Source organism: Phoca vitulina, unplaced genomic scaffold, assembly GCF_004348235.1.
Source record: "Phoca vitulina isolate PV1807 unplaced genomic scaffold, GSC_HSeal_1.0 scaffold1, whole genome shotgun sequence".
Taxonomy (NCBI): domain Eukaryota; kingdom Metazoa; phylum Chordata; class Mammalia; order Carnivora; family Phocidae; genus Phoca; species Phoca vitulina.
In genome coordinates, this window is record NW_022589704.1 from 65,322,331 (window position 1) to 65,337,961 (window position 15,631).

Below are 15,631 nucleotides of genomic sequence, written 5' to 3' on the forward strand. Positions count from 1 at the left end.
TTTCTTTCTTTCTTTCTTCCTTTCTTTCTTTCTTTCTTTCTTCTTTCTTTTCTCTCTCTCTCTCTCTCTCTCTCTCTCTCTCGGTTTTCTTGCTCTACCTAATGGGAATACTATATTATTACTGATTCTATATCTAGTAATTCCTTTTGAGAAGAATATAAAATATAATTTCTTAGTACTGCTCTAATATGAAAATACTTACAATTTGTATATCCGTCAAATAGAACAGTCAGATTTTGAATTAAAATATTTGAAACAATAGTTTAATACTTTAACACAAACCCAGACCCTCAAAAGGCAAGAGATTATTAGTATTTAAGAGAAGAAAATTGTATGTTCTTAATTTTTATGTTCAATTGATGATGTACTGAGAAGTAACTGAGTCAAGACAGATTGCTAAAAGAATGTAAAGGTAAAAATATAATTTGCCATTTTGAGGTCAGAACTACTATGAATGTTGTGTACATTGACCTTTCTACAAATGGAATTTTTTTTTAAATAATAGTTTAGAACTTATATGGATCTCCCCTATGAACTTAAATATTTGTTGTTATTAGGCAAGTTTTACAGAACAAAATACCCAATGGTTGATTTTTTTATTAGATAACGCTAATACCAGAGAGCCCAAATATCTAAATAGTAAAGATCCACAACCACATAAATGTATTTTTATGTTCTTTTTATTTCCTCTGCAATAGGGACACTTCCTATAGAGCTAGAATACAACTGTAGCCTTGAGTTGATTACTGAGGTTAATTGGCAAAAACTAGAACAAGAGTGGGACAGATTGCTGGAGCTAGAGAAGGAGGCAGAATAAAGGTGAATAAAAATGAATGGATGGTCCTGGGAATACGGAGGGAAAGTAGGGCAAAGGAGAAGAGTCTGAGAAAGATAGAGGGAAATCCCCAAAGGAGAAATGGACAATTAAGTGACTTGGGAGATCCGAGCATTGATTTTTATCAAGGATTTAATTGCAGAAAGCAAGAGGTAGTAGAAACTACCCTGGGCTCTAGAGTCTGGAGAAATGCTAGTTCCAAAGATTATGGAACCATTTGATTGAGAGGGAACTGGGAAGAATTTCTTTAATCTGAATTTGTGGTGATAATCTTGATCCCCAATTAAAAACACATCTGTTACTTTGAAATTTAAGATCTGAGAGGCTGGAGCTGGAAAAGAGAAAAAAAAAACAATCTGTTGTTACTGTCACCACTAATTTGCCTTCAGGTACAAGGAACATACATACTGCAGAGGATTTAAACTAGGTTAATCATTAACATTTCCAGAGGATATCTTTAAAAATATAGTCTCAGGAACCATTAGGAATCATGACATGATGAAAAGAGGGAAGCCAGTTGCTTAAAAATTTGGTTTCACCATTTTCTAAATAGCAGTTTTTCAGCAAGTTACTTAATTTCTCTGAGCCAACATTTTCTCACCTGTGAAGCAGGGCTAACAGCTGTGGTATAGTGGTAGAATGTGCACTACAGTGCTTTCCTCATAATCGTTCACTTCTACCTCCTCCATTGGTATGTATTATTATGTGTTGCAGAATCTTGCATTATAGCTGAAACAAAACAAAAACCATTCTCTAAAATCTTGACTGAGACCATAACTTAGCCACTTTAATATAAAGCAGGGCTATACATTAGGAATGAGTGACCAGACCACACTATTTGTATTTTGAGGCATTGAATGAATGTTAACAGCACAAAAAAAAAAAAAAAAAAAGTGAGGAGAGATGATGCAAAGTCTTCTTCTGAGGATGCCCATGTTGTTCTGACTGATGGACATGGACAGACATGTGAGTATGTTTCCTCCCTTGTCAAGTGACCCTGTCTAGCCAAAAACCTACCTCAAACTTTAGGAAGGATGCTGAGGCTCCCTAAGAAGTCTCTAGAAACCTAGTCGTACCTGCAGCAATCTGAGGATGCTTGTCAGGGTCTGTTCCCTCCCTTGTCAAGTGAGCATGTTTTGCTAAAAGGCCACCTAGCATTCTAGGAAAAAGAGTGAGTTGATTAACACTGCATATGCAATTTTGTAACCTATAATTTCTCCACTTCTATCATGAGGCTCCTTCTCATTCAATATTTTTCAAAAACTATGTGTTACTATTTTATTTCAATTTTACTTTTGTGCTTAAGGCTACATAGCATTTCACTGAATGGCTATGCCATAATATTTAACTAAAACTCTAAAGGGAGATGTTTAGTTTCTCTTTAAGTGTTTATTATTATAAATCAAGTATAATTAACTTTTCTTTGCATACCTTTGTGTATATCTCTGATTATATCTTTAGGATAAAGCCCTAGAAGTGGAAGTACTAAGCTTTCAATATACATTGTCAAATTACCTGGCAGAAAGGTTCTACCAATTTGTTTCTTTAATGGTGCATTGGGATATCATTTTACCACACCCTTACCATGAATATGGCATTGCTATTTTTAAAAATATCTATGAGTTTTGGGGCACCTGGGTGGCTCAGTCAGTTAAGCGTCTGACTCTTGGTTTGATCTCAGGTCCTGATCTCATGGGTCGTGGGATTCCGCCCCATGTCAGGCTCCAGCCCCATGTGGGGCTCTGTGCTCTGTGGGAGTCTGCTTGGATATTCTCTCCCTCTGCCCCTTCCCCTGCTCACACTCTCCCTCTGTCTCTCTCTCTCTCTAATAAATAAATAAACGTTCAAAAAAATAAAAAATAAAAATAAAATAAAATAAAATATCTGTGAGTTTTTCAGATACTCCATAAGAATAAGAGCTATACACATATAGTATTTACTATGTGCCAGGCACTGTTCTAGCATCTCACATATATATTAGACTGGATTCTAAAGTGGCATCCCTATCCCCTAGTGTGTATGCCTTGTACACCCCCAGGATTGCAAATATAGTGAGATATCACTCCTGTGACTATGTTCACATTACAGGGCAAAGGGATTTTGAGTAAGTACTTAAGGTCCCATATCAGTGACCTGATAAGAGATTATCTAGGTGGGCCTGACCTAATCACATGAACCCTTTAAATCTAGAGATGTGAATTAAGGGTGAGAAGGATTCAAAGTAAGAGATTCTCTGTAGCTGACTTTGAGGATGGAAGGGGTCCTGTGACATGGGACGTGTACAGCCTCTACGAGCTCCAAGAGCAGCTCCAGCCCCAGCAAGCAGGAAACACAGACCCCAGTCCTATAACCACAAGGAGCTGAATTCTGCCAAAAAGAATGACCTGGGAGGTAGAGTTCCACCCCCGCAGAATTACCAGACAAGAACTCAGCCAAACTGACACCTTGCTTTCCACCCTGTGAGATCCTGAGCAAAGAACTTAGCCACACAGTGCAGGACTTCTGACCTATATGCTAATAAACAGGCATTGTTTTAAGTTGCTAAATTTGTGGTCCTTTGTTACACAGTAATAAAAAAACTAGTATAACATCATCTAATTTAATCTTCATTGCACATATATGAAGTAGACTTTATTATTAATAACATTTTCCAAAGAAAAACCAAAGCATAGAGAAAGGAGCTGACTAGGCAAAGATCATAGAGTTAATTAGTCTTAGAGGCGGCATTCGAACCCAGGCATTTTGGCACTCGGAATCATACTTTTAATCACCATACTGTTTCTTGACTTTTGATGGTATCTCACTGCTTGAAATTGGTTTTCTCTGAATATTTGTGAGTTAGAACTATTTTTTCCCATGAGCTTTCTTTCCATTCTTAATGGGTTTCTGTGTGTTCGTGTTGTCTGCATTTGTCTAAGTTACCTAACATCCTTTTTCCCAGTGAAGTGTACATCAAGTTTGTGTTTAGAGACATTTTATTATAGCTAGAAGGAACACACTCCAGTTTGTGATTTTTGGTATTTTTACATTACTTTTACAGAAGAAATAGGTCATGAACACTTTTTACATCCGAGTCGGTTCTTAGAATTTAAATCAGAATCCCTTGGGATTTCTTCATACTGTCCATTATGTTCTATTTTTTTCTTAATTAATAAATTGATTTCTTTTAAATAAATAGATCATAATAATGTTGCTGAGTCCTTACTTGGTGTCAGAAACTAAATTCTGTGAATGTGCTGTCTCATTTGCACTTATAATGACTCTGAAATGAGTATTATTGTTTCCTTGTTATAATTGAGCAAGATGAAGCTTAGAATGTACGTTACTTAATGTATTTTGGACATAAGGCTCCTTTGTGACAGCAAATATTTTGAAACATAAGCACACATGCTACTTTGTAGAAATTTAAAAACAAACCATAGGGGGAAAAAGAGAATATAAAATTTGAATATATTACTCTTATGAAGAATACGCAATTCATGGAGTAATCTTGGAAATGGTTTTATATTGGAAACATCAGAACTATTTTCATATTAAAAAATTATTAAAGCATATACCATGTTTTAACCTCTGAATTAGAGATCTTCAGGAGATTACAGATACACATCTGTCTTAAAAATGACTAATGTAGCATATACCAAACTTGATCCACAAAATTTTAATGGATGAAGTTTTGTGTTGGAAAGAGAGTCTATGATCAAATAAGTCTTTTGTTTTTGAGAGAGAGAGAGAGTGAGAAAGAGAGATCATGAGCAGGGGGAAGGGGTAGAGGGAGAAGCAGACACCCCGCTGAGCAGGGTGCCCGACACAGGACTTGATCCCAGGACCCTGGGATCTGACCCGAGCCGAAGGCAGATGCTTAACCAACTGAGCCACCCGGGTGCCCTCAAATAAGTCTTGAAAATTCTTAATACTATATATCCTTTCTGGAGCATCTCACTGTGCATTAGCATAATAAAGCTATACAGATATTGGTATTGTTTAAATTTCGTCTAGATTCTTCCAAATTTATTTAAGCATAGAATATATTTTTCATGGACTATTCAATAACATTTCTCAGAACTTTGAAAAATGCTTTACCAGCTCGATATTTTGAAAGTCCTGCCATTGTTATCCATTAATGATTCTAGGATTTGTTTTCACCATTATGAAGACATGGAAAAATATCATCTCATGCAATACTAACTTAACTATCTGATGTCCAATGATCTAATTGCAGTTAATGTGGAAGAGTAGAAAAACTTGCCAATCAAGAGGAATTTTATGGGCTTTTTAATACCTTAATGAAGAATAATACTTAGGAGGCCATAAAAAACCCTGGGTATTGTTTGGTTCCATTCTTCCATTCCTAGTTTCTAATTCTTAGCTTATAAACAGAAAAGGATGACTAGCAATAACAACAAAAATTACACACAATTCCATATTATGTTCCAAATTCTGTGGTGAAAAGTGTTCAACATATATCTATCAGTCTTTACAATATCACCCAAGTTTGACAACCAGATTTTACAGAAAGGGAAAAAGAGGCTCAGATAGCTTAAGTCGCTTGCTCAAATTTACAAAGGGAGTAAGATGGCATGTCTAAGAGCTGAAGGACAGTCGGCCTGACAGCAAAGTCCGTTATGCATCCCATCAATTATTACGCTATACTACCTAAAAAACTAATAGGTCAGCCAAAGTTAAAATACCCCATTAGCTCAAAGTATGCCTTTCTAGAAGCAGGCATGCTGACTGGCTGACTAAATCATTCATTTAAGGTGTATATATGTATACCACAGTATAGTTCCCACATAAATGACCACAGTAATGGTATATTAGGAATCACTCTTTCTCTTTAAACTCCCAGACATCACATCAGGGCATAACATTCCTTTTTTTCTTTTTGGTCAGTTCTACCTGGCTGTGGTAGACTTTGGGACTTCCACTGGTCTTATATTATCTGCCTACCTTTACCTCAAGACATATGAAACCCCAGTAAAATGGATATATAAACTCTCAGCATGCAACCTTGATTTCTTTGTAGGTAATTCAGCATTGTCATTTGCCAAACATTATGGCTTAGACTTGTTCACCAGAACACCAGAACATATAAATGGCAGAACAAGGGGCCAGAGCAGAAGAAAAGTAATGCTGAATAATTCTAACTTTAATCAAATGTTGCTGAACAACTTAACTCAAGAGAGTGAAGAATAATTGAATAAGAGTATATGTATGAGAACACTCAGAGATTGGTAAAATAGATATTACTACATCTTCTTATGCAAACATGATTTAATGTTTATTACATATTAATACAAAAATTATAATTAATTCTGTTAATATACAATTAATCTATTCACTTAATACATGGTGATGATGATGATGTGTGTGTCAAAAACAGAGTAATAGATAATGAAACAGCACAGAACAGGGAGTCATGAGATGCGGAACGTATGCAGATGAAATCCCCTGTTAGAGTAGGTGAGCTCAAATGGAGTTTGCACAATAAAATGTCTGCAATACGTAATTTTGCATGGCTTAACAACATTTACATGACGTGGACATTGTTACATTGAAAAGCCTTAACAGAGAAGCCCATGGAAGGAGGGTACTATCTCAGAATGGAATGGGTGTCTGTCATTGGGAGGGTACAAGACAAGGGTAAGATGACTACCTGACACAATTATTCCCTTAGTCAGCCAGCAAAACAATTTGGGGGCACATAGTATGTATCAGGCATTATATTAGATGTTGTTGATAGAGACAAAGGACACCCCTGCCACCAAGAATTATAGTTAAGATAGTTGAATGAAAATTTATGAAGAGGTCAAAAAAGTGGCCTTCATGACCACATCAAGAAGCCATAGCAGGAAGCACAGGACAAGCCCGAGGTGGTTCTGGGTTGTTTTCATTGACTCTGCACAGAAGTTGTGTGGAGATCTCTGAATATAGAAGCTGAAAAGGGGAGTCCCCAGGCTCAGCTTCCCATCTGACACTGAGCCCTAGAGGACTTCATTGTGTAGCATGGGAGAGTCCACTTGGGGCCCCTACTGATTTAGGTATAACAGTGGGCAAAGAATCTCAAACTTTAAGGATGAGTTTTATGAGCTACCAGAAAGGAATTTTGAGAAAGTAAAACAAGGCTTTTCTAAATAATGTTCGAAAACCTTTTTTAGAGTCTTTCTGGCTTAATATGCTGACAGCATCACAACCAGTATTACCTGGGTAATGACTGATGACAGATATTGATTTTCTGTGGCTAGCCCAACCTGGGAGAGAAAAGGAAATCTTTGTAAATGCATTCAGGAGTCCTGTTTGGGAAATTATTTGTTTCACTTATTAAATATATTGTGATATATCCACAACATGACAGCAGCTAACTGTACCAACACTTACTAGAAAACAAAACTAAAATGCATTTTTTATGGTGACAGCAAGCTCACAAAAAGTCAAGGAGACTGTGACAGTAAGTCAAAGAGATCGGTAAAAGGATACCAGGGGCAGGTCTAAAGTGGAGAGTTCTGTGCAACTCTAAAATTCCTGTGCTGTTATGCTTTGTGGACCATCTGGCCACACCATGGATGCTTTTCTTGCATCCAGTATTTAATGCATTATATCCAATATTTAATACAAACACATAGTGTTTGGCTGTTGTTATTTTGCATAAGCAAATGCTCAGTTTCTTACTTAAAAATCTCTGTGGGAATCCCTCTCTGTGCCTTTCTTTCTTCATAGGTAAAATGAGGAACCTAGGAAGAAACTATCTCTACAGGCCAGTCCCATGTTTCTAGGGTAACAGAAGACTAAAATATTCAAAAGGAATATGTGAAAATAAAATGAGTACTTGCCAAAGGATTTTATAATCAATATTCTTTAAAGATACAAAAATTCACATAAGAACTACTTTTGCCTGGTGGCTGGTGGTTTTTGTACAAACGTGCAATGTAAGTCAGGAGAAATATTGAAATATGTGTACCACTTTTTGTTGTTCTATTGGAAGTTAGTGGGTTAAGCTCTTTTTTAAGATTTCATTTTATTTATTTGAGAGAGAGACAGGGCACAAGCATGGGGAGCTGCAGAGGAAGAAGGAGAAGCAGGCTCCCCTCGAAGCAGGGAACCCTAAGCGGGGCTCGATCCCAGGATCCAGGATCATGAACTGAGCTGAAGGCAGATGCTTAACTGACTGAGCCAACCAGGAGCCCCTGTGTTAAGCTCTTGATCGCTTCATCTAACTAAAGTAGAAAGTCTTTGGAAATAAGGTTCTATTACATAGATAGAACCTATTACATAGGTTTTATTCACCTCTTAGCCATAAGATTAAAAGGAATGGCAAAGTTGAGCTCCTGTCACATGGTTTTTCTTGCTAGAGTGTTATTCTTAGAATTAGCATTGACATTTATCAAGGTCATCATAATCTTGAATCAAATGCTTGAAAAGTTATGTTGAGTTGGTATTCTCAGAGTATGCACACTCAGCAATTTTTGGGTCAAACTATTCAGTCTATTATAACAACTAAGATCTGAATAATTGACTGACAAATCAAATGATCTGCCCAGCTGATTCACAGAGTATGCGAAACATCCAAATGTGATCATTAGCTTGATAATCAAATCCAGTTCTTACTTTTTGATGTACAAAGTGGTAATTAAAGTGTAATGATGCTGCTTTGGACCAACCCCCTTTCTACACCTAGATAAGCCCTATCTTATAATTATCAGTTATTAAATATATACTAAGTCAAAACTAACTTCCGATCAATAATATTTTTGAATTATGGCCTACCATAGTACAAATGTTAAAGCAAATTTTCATCTGCTTGAATTACCTGAGTACCTAGCACGATTTGAACATTGGGAAACCAGACCCAGGCTTTCTTACCCGGGTGTAATTTTCATTTCTTTTAAATCCCACCGTACATTCCCAGCAATGTGGGGTTATTTGCCAAACTAGCATATTTCCATGACAGATATAAAGTTGTCTACCTACATTATAGGGGCAGCTATTAATATTTCATTTTCCTGAATACATTTTGTGAGACTTAAGAGACCCGTGTAAACATACCTACGAATCTGGCCAGCTACTTGCAGCAAATAAAGAACCACGGAGCAGCAAAGAGACGTTACTAACCAACTGTATTTTAAAATCATCTGTAGGTGAGCCTATGCAATGTGTTATTTTCAGGAACCTGAAATGCACTTTATAACTTTGATCGTGCCTGCAATAAGGGTTATCCGCACAGGTTGTACGACCCATCTCCTCATCCATCTGCTTTGTTGTCAGTGTGCTCTTTAATGTCATCTGTGTTTATGTTGAACGTGTTGCCCCTGAAGGGCTTTGTTCATGTTAATTGATGAAAACTAAACACCTCCCATCACCCTAACTCCTTGTGAAAAATAATGTTCTGATGTACCAAATTAATTTAAGTAATGTATTGGTTAGATATTAAATATATTAAAATATAGTTGAAGCATGTGGTATTTTACTTGCTGCATTGCCAACAATAAATCTAATAGACTAAGGCTATTGTTATGAAAATAAAGTATTATATGTCAAAAACATTGAAGTGAGAGGTAAAAGAGAAAATAGGAATCTTACCTGAATTATAATAAAATAATAGGAAAGATATAACAGCTTTATGATGACTTTCCCTCTCAATAATTAGCCGAGAGAAAAAATATTTATAATGAAAATGTTTTAATTTAGGAAATTGCCTAGGGTAAAATATGATGATAATTGTGATTTTTACTTCTTATTTAAAAAAAGCCACATAGAATGAAATTTTATTTCCAAGTAAAGCAAAAGGCTTCAAATAAAATGAAAAGAATATATGTGTATTTATAATAATTCCTTTTAAATTTCAAATACATTATGTTAATAATATTAAAACAGTTTTTAGGTTGTTGTGATGTGTAATTTTTTATATATTAGATTACAAATGTAAGGAAATGACTCCATTATAGAAACAGTATGGACATTAAGTTTAAATAAGTCTTCATCTGTCAAAATATGAATTTGATCTTCTTCACTATCCATAGCCTGAATATAGATCTCAAGCTTTTCTTTCTATGATTAAATGATTGATGCATTAAAATGTTTCATAATTTTATTGTCTCATTCAGTATACTACTAACCATTACAAACATAAATAGAAAAAGGAAAGTATTATGCAAAAGGAACATACATAACATATAAACACATAACATATAAAAACCTATATTTGAATCTTAAAAATGCTCTAAAGGAAAAAACAAATGGTATTGCGTTTGCCATCTCTCACAGAACTGCCTTACATGGTTTTCATTTGCCTTGTTTCATCCTTCACTTGGACAGGAAGCTCTTAACTGTTTTCTTTCATGCTTTTTTTTCCCTCTCTTGCCTGCACTCCAGCGCGCTCACACACACCTCATCCCCCTCAACACACACCCACTCCCCCCCAACACACACTCTTTTTCCTGTAGTCTCTGCAGTAAAACCTACCATAGTTATCTCATGGAGATGTCTCATGCAGACGCCTCATGCAGACGTCTGCCAGTGGATGATAGGAAATGCTGATTGAGAAAGGGTTTATCTACTTTTCATCCAAAATATGTGAACCATTAAGGAAATTATAAAAAGCAGCAACAATGTACTCTGGTTTTATTCAGAACCTTTCCCTTAGCGATTATTAAAAGGATGATATTTTTAGCCAAAGAAAGCAAAATGCATCTGCAGCAGCTGGTTTCCAAGGAAACAGAATAATTTAAAACCATGTGGAACTCTGCTCTCTAATTTTCATCAATTCCCCTTCATTCCTGGAGGTAGCTTTACTCGGAATTTATAATTTCCAAAAAACATAATTGCTTTGATTTATTTTTTTCGAACACATTTTAGGAGGTGACAACTATCTGGTCTTATATATCACCTTAAATTCCAATCTAGGGGTAGATTAATTTCTACCATCATTTTGTTTTAAAAAAACAAGCTCAGAAGATTCCATCAATAATTAGAAACATAGCAACATTTCAGTATTGTATAATGATTTTTGAAATCCAGAAATAGTTCAAAATAAACCATGCAAGTGTATTTGCTTGGGTCAATAGGACATAAGTGTGTAAACATATTATTAGCTATATTTAATATGTTTAGGAAATTTAAGATAGTTCTCCATTCATTTAGATGATCTTTTCCCAATATTCAGTAGTTTTTCTCCCCCTCTCTTTTTTTAATCTTTCAAGAACTGTTTTGCTTTTGTTGGTCTTTCAAAAACAAAATCCATTTCTTAAACAAAAACAAAAAGCAAAGACAAGATCAAAAAAAATTCTTAGATATGATACATATTCATTCCTGTTAGTTTGTGAGTCATTCAAAGGAAGTATTTTAAAAATACTTGAACACATCATTTACATCAGTAAAAGACTTTTATTTTATTATAATCAACAAGTCTTGATTGCCAGTGTGCCAGGTCAGTAGCAATATTTCTTAAAAGAAGCTTGATTTTAATGAGATCACCCCTCCCTTAACTGCCCCATGTTTATGAATTAAAATGACCAGAAAATTAAATGACTTGTAGTAAAATTATTTTTCTTCTTTTTACTGTAAGTGTGTCATTTAGTCTATATATTTAGAACTCTCACCTATTTTCCCTAAGAGAAAATCAAAGACAGTATTAAGAGATACAAGCAACTGGTGAAGTAAAATCATAACTTCTGAGCTGTTAAAAAAAAAAAAAAAAATTATTGCCCTAGGGATATTACCAACAATTTAAATGCTGTGAAGAATCCTTTATCTAAATATATTTGATTGATAAATGAAACTGCCAGTGAAATTTGCCTATTAAGATGCTATTTTTTTACAGCAATGTTTAATCCTTCACAAACAGGTTTCTGAGCTTTTAAAATGAAAACAGCCCTATGCATGTTGCTATTTTCTCATCACATAAGCTTACAATTTACTAAATAAAATGATATAACTATTCAATAGCATGAGATTTATCAAGAGGAGTAAGTTAAATAAAAGAGCTTAAACGCAAATCATTCATTCTAATTCAGCACTTAAAGAGTCTACAACCTACAAAAATTATTTTCCTAGACCATTTACTGTATTTTAAATATTAAAAGACACCACATGAAATTTTATGTCGTATATTCAGAGAAAGCTCCATTTTCTCCGAACCTGTGGAATTTACCGGGCTTTCCTCATCTTTCCTTTCATCCCCAATCACACAAACTTGAAGAGAAACAAAAAAGACACATGGTGACTCATTGTATCTATTAATTTTGCTTCAAGAACACTTTCCTAGAAAGTTAAACAGGGTAAGACATGCCTCTGGTGTTTTTATCAGCTAATGGTTTGGCAGGGAGCAAAAACCGCTCATTGCAAAGCTTCCTTCAGCAATGAATGGGACACACTTTCGAGAAAAGTCTTCAGAATAATTTTCGTATCATGGAATTGTCTCCATAGGCATTGAGAAGCATTCTGTTTTGAAGAAAAAGATTTTTTTTTCTTTTTTGCTCTTACCTGTAAATATGGTTTCTGTACTTCAGCTCCGTCAGAACAGACTGAAGAGTTCACTCCTCCCTCGTCTATCCATCAGGCAGCAGTCAACCAATAACAAAGCCAGATCCTGGCGTTCTCGGGCTCACGCTCCCCGCTCTGCTGCCATCCCTTGTTTCCTCCCTCCCCCACTCTCTCAGAGGGCAAATCCTGGCAGCTGGGAGAGAGGGAGTGAACAGGAATACGAAGAGGAAAGGAATAAAGAGATGAAAGATATTTCAAAGAATAGCTCCAAACTATAAAAAAGAAATATCTGCAGGTGAACTCAGCGGAAGTAAAATGCCTTGCTTTGGATTTAGGAAAATAGGGTTAATCAGTGTCTCAAGCACCTGAAATTAAAGCCAAACACTCATGATAAAACCTAGGTAAATTGCCTGTCTTTTCAGCTCCCACTGATTTTATTAAGGGGAAAAAAACAAAAAAGATCTCTCCGTTGTACATTTTGATATGTAGATAGAGGAGGTTGAGACTGAACATCAAGATAACATTATGCATATGCAGTTTGCAAAGAGATAAAATTAAAATGAATCAAGACCCTTCCCGTTGATGTAAATGTAATGTATTTGCATTTCAACCTCTGTTTGGCACTGTTTCCATTTAAAACCAGTTTCAGAGTCTAATCAGTATGAAAAAGATGTTTCTTCCTGAGAATTAGAATATTTAAATATTTCAAAGCTATGTGGTTTGCATTACTTCAGATTCCTTAAAAGCCGGCATCAATTTGTCTTTGTGAATAATGGAGCTTGTTAAAGATTAAAAAGGGATCATCCACTTAGTTGCCATGTCTCAAAGTGACTAATTGAACTCCAATTTTATTCTAATAACCTTGGGCAAAATCATTTCACTTTTGAACTCAGGGTGTAACATGTATAAAAGGACAACTGAGGAAAGCATCCAGTTAAAATTCTTTAAGGCAACAAAGCAAATTCGTCCACAGCTTTAAGGAGGTTAGGTTAGGACTAACAAAGAATTTAAACTATACACAGAATACACTCTTAATTTTAAAAATAGAATACAAACCATGGCTCTTTAAGATAAAAAGTGTTGGGGCGCCTGGGTGGCTCAGTCGTTAAGCGTCTGCCTTCAGCTCAGGTCATGATCCCAGGGTCCTGGGATCCAGCCCCCACATCCGGTTCCCTGCTCTGCTGGAAGCCTGCTTCTCCCTCTCCCACTCCCCCTGCTTGTGTTCCCTCTCTCACTGTGTCTCTCTCTGTCAAATAAATAAATAAAATCTTTAAAAAAAAATAAGATAAAAAGTATTATTAATTGAGCTTCTGCTAGTTGGAGGTGGTCTGAAAAAGTTTCCTTGGGGAGATATAAATTAAACAATAGCTATTTTCTCCCCCTTAGTGGTATGTCTACTTGAGATATTATAGGTTTTGGTATTCAGTTTCTTAAATCGCTAATGTATCTTCATGGAAATAAGACCACAGGGAGAGAAAAGAAGTGGCAAGAAAGTATTCCTTATCTCCGAGAGTAACATGGGAGCAAATCATTGGTGGTCCAGAAATAACTGTATGGAAAGAGTTTAGGGGTATCAATCTTGTTAGCAGGGAGTGGCCAGTAACTTGACCTGAGACTGACTTTAGATAGAAGTGCACTGATTTCACTTAGTGTATGCAGTTATTTGGAGTAGCTTTGGGAGACTCTACTAGAGATAAGGGGAAGGTTAGACTAACCTTTATTCCCACCCAACCTCTCTGCTGTGGAAAATGCTTTCAAAGCCTCTATGGTCCTGTTGCTAGGACTTGCTGGAGGAATCCCTAGGAGAGCATTTTTCAAAGTGGGGGCTGGGGGCTATCTAAATCAGAATCATTGCTGGAAGCCTTGTTAAAAGTAGGATCTGTGGGCCTCACTGCAGATTTAAGGAATCGGCATTTGAGGAGTTTGCGACTCAGCATTTTTAGCAAATTCTCCTGGGGTGATTTTTATGCCAACCGTGCTGTAGGCAGCAATCCCCAGTAGACAAGTATTCCTTGGACACAAACTCTAACCAGATTTCATCATTATTTCAGAGGAAGAAGAAGAGGTTGGGTGAGGAAGGAGGTTAACAAATTCAGCTTAGACGGTTTTCATTTTTTGATATCCAGATTGAAATATTAAGTAGTCAGTTGATAGGACGGATAGGTCCAGAGTGTAGGTGTGATTTGGAAACATCTAGAGCATGGTTAAAGCACTGAGAGTAGATGAGTGCTCTTAGGTCAGTGCTTCTCAAAAGTGTGGCCCAAGAAACTCCTTGAACAGAATTAAAAAAATGCAGACTAATGGACTCCACCCCAAAGCTCCTGAATCAGAATCTCTGGAGTGAAGTTCAGGATGCTCCATTTCCACTAAATTTCCCAGCCAACTCTCTTTGTACACTAAAGTTTGAGAACCATCACTCTGAAAAGAGAAGTAGACTGAGAATGAAACTCTGGAGTATATTTACATTTCAGAACAAACAGAAGAAGTGGAAGGAAGAAAAGACTGTGAAGGAACAATTAGCCAGGAGGAGGAGAACGAAGAGAGTGGTATAGCAAAATCCAAAGGAGTAGAGGATTTTGGAAAGATGCCCTATCAAAGGCTCTGTCAGGGTCTAGTGCCTTGCTTTATACAAAGTGCAATTCACTGAAGTCAGTTTAGGCTTCCCCTGGAGTTTGTTTTAATGCAGAATCACAGGCCCCATCCCAGGAAACTGACTCACAATCTGCATTTAAATAAGATCTTCAGGTGAGTTTGATGCACAATTTAGTTTTATTCTTTATTCATTTATTTTTTTCATTGAAATATATTTGACATATAATATGGAATAAATTTAAGGTGTACAACATGTTAATTTGATACATTTATATACTGTAATATGATTGTCGTTGTAGCGATAATTGGTACCTCTATCACGATACATAATTATCCTTTCTTTTTAGTAGTTGGAATAATTAAGTTCTAGTCTCTTAGCAAGTTTGACGATTATAATATATATTGTCTATATGTGTGTGTGTGTATATATATATATATATATATATATATATATATATATATATATATCTGGGGCTTATTTACTACTTGTTGTAAGTTTGTACCCGTAAACAACATCTGTTCTGTCCCCCCAACCCCCATCCCCTGGTAACCACCATTTTCTCTGTTTTTACAAGTTTGGCTTTTTAAAAAATTTCTACCTATAAGTGATATCATACAGTACTTGTCTTTCTCTGACTTGAGTTGTAGAAACACTGTTGCCACCCATTGAATTTGAGGTTTAGTTCTTGGTGAACTGAAAATACGCAGTTTTGGAGTGGTTGCGGCAAA

General features: G+C 35.9%; 1 protein-coding gene across 2 annotated transcripts in view; it reads right to left on the reverse strand.

Annotated features, from left to right (window-relative positions):
* CSRNP3 (cysteine and serine rich nuclear protein 3) overlaps positions 1-12,407 on the reverse strand; it is a 188,874-nt gene extending 176,467 nt beyond the window's left edge. The window contains exons 1-2 of one of the 2 annotated variants that reach the window (XM_032409100.1): positions 12,311-12,392; positions 1,437-1,564 (exon numbers count right to left, since the gene is read on the reverse strand). The gene's annotated coding sequence lies outside the window, so the exon portion shown is untranslated. Of the gene's footprint in view, positions 1-1,436; positions 1,565-12,310 lie in introns of both variants that reach the window. The other variant, XM_032409111.1, reaches the window with a different exon arrangement.
* Positions 12,408-15,631: the final 3,224 nt, after the last annotated feature.